The sequence below is a fragment of the Chiroxiphia lanceolata genome, chromosome Z (genome assembly GCF_009829145.1).
Source record: "Chiroxiphia lanceolata isolate bChiLan1 chromosome Z, bChiLan1.pri, whole genome shotgun sequence".
Lineage (NCBI taxonomy): Eukaryota > Metazoa > Chordata > Aves > Passeriformes > Pipridae > Chiroxiphia > Chiroxiphia lanceolata.
This window is the reverse complement of record NC_045671.1, coordinates 30,474,919-30,480,322: the sequence shown is the minus strand read 5'-3', so window position 1 is coordinate 30,480,322 and position 5,404 is coordinate 30,474,919.

Below are 5,404 nucleotides of genomic sequence, written 5' to 3'. Positions count from 1 at the left end.
AGCAGGAAGTCAGATGCAAAGAATTGATTTGAAAACTACTAGAAATAAATTTAAAATTTTGCTCTCACATCCATAGCAGCTATAGTGCTAAATGTTATGCATCCATGAAATAAAAAGAAAATGAATAGAGCTCTGTACTTACTATAGTCATGATATTTCTGTCTCCACAAGTCTGCTGAAGAGGATGTCCTGGACTGAAGTCAAAGATGTTCTTTGCCCTTTGATGTTAATGTCCCTTTTTGCAAAAGTATATGCAATCTAACCAGATTTTATAGGAAAACTTATCAGCAAATTTTTGTTTCGCAGGACGACCGCAGAAGAATACAACTGTAGTATCAGGATCACCATGGTCTAACGAGTATGCTTACCTCAAGGTTATGAGACCTAAGTGAACTTCAAATGGTTTTTTTTGAGGTTACACTGCACTCCTGTGAAGCACAGATGATAACAAGTGGGTTTTATTTATTCCTTTTATGACTTCAAAGATTTTTATGAAAATCAGGTCTGTGGTGCTGACAAAATTATATAGCTATGTTTTCAGTAATCTTCAACTCAACTAAAAAGGTAAGTATAGGGGTTTGTTTTGTCTTTCCTACTCAGGGTTCCTGAATTCTCATGTATTTAGACTCCCTTATCAACCTCATGCATGTCTTCTTCTGGTTCAAACTTTCATAGATGTTTAAAATGTGAAATAATTTTATACCTCTAATAAACAGATCTATATTTCTATCAATTATTTTTTAATTATCCATGTCTCCACAGCTGACACTAACAGAAACATAAGGTTGTCCTGGTCTGCCAGGATATTGAAATTCTGCAATGCTGCAGACTTCCTATGCATGAAAATTGAAGGGATAAAGGGCATATGGCCATAACTACATTGAGCTGGATCTAGAAAAAAACCAAGAACTAAAACAGAGGGCTTAAGAAAAGAAGTAAAGGAAGGAAGAAGAGGAGTGAAGTTTAGCTGACATTTTAGGCAAAAGTAATACAACTAACTTGATCCATCTAGACTTAAACAGAATATTTCGTACAATGTTCTTTGTTGAAATTTAAGTGATGGGAACAGGGAGAGGATGTAACCTGTCAGAAGGACTGCAAGGTAAATAAGGAGATCGCTAAAGAAACATCATTTTAGCACTGAGAAGGGAATTACTGAGTTTTATTGGGATTACTTGCAGTGTTCTGCAAGTAGATAGGCATTGGTCATGGGACTAATCCTGTCTGATCCATTACCTGGATCATGAGTGTGATTCAAGAGCTGGGCCTATAGCAACGTTATCTGAATGGTTCTACTCCTCCTGGGGACAATCAAGTCATTATACAGGAAGGATAAGAAGAGTTTTTGTATAGAAGTAATAGAAGTCAACCAAAGTTTAATAATAAAGTCATATACTTAGGGCTAAAAAAAAGATTTTTTGCTTTGTGCCAGGGATATAATGAGTCACTAAAATGACATGCCCATGTGAAAAGAGTGTATAATTCGAGTGCACATTAGGCCAATGATGTTTGAGAGATGCAGGGAAAGAATTTGTGTAGAGCACTGATGAGAGCTCAGTTAGAGTCTCGTGTGCTGTTCTGGTCAACTATGTTGAGTGATCATGAATTTAAACTGACACAAGTAAAAGTGAAGTCTTCTATTATGACTAGAAGGAGTTCCTGGCTTCTGAAAGGACATTGAAAGAGCTTACCTTGGGTACCTTAAGAAAGTGGAGATGAATGGTTATGAAAAGGTTTGCAAGTATCAGAGAAAGATGATTATTTATTCAAAACATATAGGATTGAAATCAAAGGGGTATAAATACATACATGAGCAATTTCTGAAAGACACAATCACAGCAAAGGGAGAATTCTGCTATTAGAAAAAAAAATCTGTTTATCAGATAGAGAACACTAACTGCTAATTGTGTGGAAAGATGTTTGGTACCATGTCTATTCACACTGAGTGTTAAATCTTAGACTGTGGTGGGTTTCCCTAGACCTACCCTCTGTATTTTTTTAAGCAGGAATATTTTTGTGTCCGGCTCCTTAGGAATCACTCTGTCTGGTAGGAATTTCCTGATACCTGATAGCTCTGCTCTTGATTAAGATTTCTGCTACTCTCACTGTGAGATAGTAACATTGGATCTTCCACCAAAAGCAGCTTTATTACAGGTTCAGTGCCTTAAAGAGCCCAAGTATTAGGTCTGAGGCTTTCTGAAATGTCCCAGGAAGACTGAAGGGTTGCTAGGTGCATGTATGCTGCATCCATCGAAAAAATCCTGTGTTTGCGCTTGGGAATATGAACCACTTGAAGCCTATTAATTAGGTGGAAAACTGTTGCCACTCCCATGGTCTGAAAGGAACTGTTAATGGTGGTGGGGAGGCCTTTTCTGTTCTGCCTTTCTAGCATAGGGTGTCAGCACACTTTGACTTTTTGAATTTTCTCCTACCATAGGAACCTGGGAAACAGTTCTCTCTCCTTCGTTCTAATGTTTGATCTTGGTACTCAGAGTCTTCAGAGCCACTTGTGGTGGGTGGAAGGCAGATAAACAAAGTTCTACTGGATTTTTCCAGACCTGGACTGCCAATATGGAGGGGACCAATCTCACTGATCTGATGGCTTTTACTATTGCTGTATTTCCAAACCACTCAGCCCTCATATACCTTTGTTATTGACTGTTTCCTTAAACCTTGCTTCCAGGTAGCTTTTCTGAGGTCTAGTAGTGTAGCTAAGTTAATATGTATATCTTTTGCTCAACAGGGCCATTAATTTCCTTTTTTTTCTCAACTTAGCTGCCTTTTCAAATGAAACCTGTTTGAGAACTATCCTTCCTCCCCACTTCAAACAAATTTTCCAGTAATTGTCTGCTAGGTTCAAAAATAATCGAGGGACTTTCACAGGTAGGTGCAATGACAATACAATTGGATTAGCCTTGTTTCCTTTGGAAGTTCTGCTAAAAATATAGATGGTAGTATAACAATTCCTCTATCTCTTTGTAATGTGCCTCTGATTTCATATAATAATCTTTGACTCATTGACATAGTCAAGATAAAAGTTGGACTATTCAGCAAATGTTGGTAGAAGCAAGAGTAATAACTCTAGCAAAACTGCATGTCTTCATAAACAGGCTGGTGATTCATGGTGTGAATTAGATGTAAAATGTAAAATCCACAAGGGCATTTTGCTGAAGATAAAGACTCTCCCAGATTCTTCACTAATATACCATCCATCAGTGGATGTCATATACATTTTTCTGATACTCATGCTGGATTTGAATTCTTGAAAATCAGTTTGGAAACATACCACAAACAATTATGAAAAAACATTGATAAAGGGACACCATTATGCCAGTGATGGAGGACAGATGCTCTAATGGGAGCCACAGGCAAATAAAAGGTTGACCACAGCCAGTGTATCAGCTTATGACTGTTAATATATTTATTGGTGCATTATTTTGTTTTGATTACCGATCACTGAAGCTGCAGGTACTTTTATCATGCCATTCCACTGCTCTTGGGTATCTAGCTGGACAGCAGAAACTGTGATTGGTGGAATTCGTTTGAAATCCATTATTTTTTCCTAAAAAAGAAGAAAGAATAGTGAAGCAGTGATAGAAGGTAGTAGCCACAACATATATACTTGTTAAAATTTAAGAGAAATTGCAGTCTTATGGCTCACCAAGAGCATGGCTTCACTGTGTTTCAAATACGACTGTAATGTGAAATGGTTCTAATGAAGAACCATCTGGACAATCCTGTGCCATGTGCTCTGGAATGGACCTGCTTGAGCAGTGAGGTTGGACCAGAAGACCCACTGTGATCCCTTCCAACCTGACCCACTCTGTGGTTCTGTAATTCTGTGAAGTATGATTAGTGATTGTGTGATTTTCAGAAAACTGAACTATTAGACTTCTGCTTGAAGAGTGAGTGCTCCACATGGCTGAAGCCATATAAATATCAGAAGCCAAAGTTAGGTTATTGCTTTTTCAGAGTTTTTACTACGCCATACCACAGGAAACATATGTGAATATGCATGTGTCATGAATAATTATCATGGTGTTTACTCTCATGGCTGAACAGGAATATGTTAATGATACAGTACAGGAATAAAATTAAGCTGGTTATGAGATTTTTTAAATTATTATTTTTAATTTTTTTAAATAACTGGATCAAGCAAAGACTGACTTCATACCCTATCTTTAAGAAAATAGCACTGACTTAGGGAAGGTCCAGGAGTAGGGAAACACACAGAAATATGATATTTTCCAGAATACTTTCTGATCCTGCAAAAATTGATGCCTCAGAGACTTCCTAAGTGAGCATGATTGCCTGCATGTTTAATAACCTTCCATTATTTTCTCTTGAAGTTTTAAAATGCATATTTGCTTTCGGTATGCCCATTGTGCAAAGGAGTAGTCTTCTTTGCCACTTGCTATTTTATTTAATTTACTCCACTTTTTATACCTGTCTTCATTATATTGCTCTTGATTTTCCAGCTCTTTTCTCATCCTTCTCTTTTCCACTTTATGGAATAAGTAGCTCTGATAGCCTGGAAATGTGATTAATTCCTTTTTTTTTAATTCCCTTATGTATGGCTAGATGGCCCATGAGTGCTGTTAAGCCTTGCTGGCCATGCTTCAGGCTGCAGTAAAATATTAGATGTAGCCGAACTGTACTGAAGCTGAGGAAGGGGAGGCATACAAGAAATCTTCTGTTATATATTTTTTATGCAAGTCGAGGTCATATTGCAAGAATTCTCATCAAGGACTTTCGGTGGGAAAACATTCAACGTCTTTTCCCTATCTTGCCACCTGTTTTCTTCTTGTGACTTCCAGAAGATAAAGAACTTACAGCAACACGTTAAGCAGAAAACCCAAACACTTCCTCCCAGGCATGAAAACTATTACTGTCACATCCAACAGCACACAAGCTTCTTGTTTTCAGCAGGTGAAGAAATTTATCTAAGCTAAAAGTTCCGAAACTGCTAGAACACTAGCTTTGTTAGATTTAAGTATTCTATTTATCAAGGAAGAGAATTCAGTTTCCCAAACTGTCTTAATATTTTTTTTCTGTAAAATACATCTTTTCCCCTCTCTCTGAAATATAAACTTTTTGACTTGAAGTCTGACTGGACATGAAATCTCTTTTTTTAGGAATTGCATTTTTAGTCTGTTCTTATCCAGAAATCCATTCTAGTCTTGAGTTCTATAGCATAAAATTATTTATCAAGACATTCAAATACAAATCTAACCGTTCTCGAATTTGATACAAGGTGGCTGATCAGCTGTATCAAAGAACAGATTTAAATGAAAGATGTAAGTGGACTTACCCAGCACTTCATCAACTGTGTCTCTGAAATGCTCCAAGTATTTTCTGACCATTTACTATAAACTTCAATAACACATTTAAAGAAGCTGCTTAC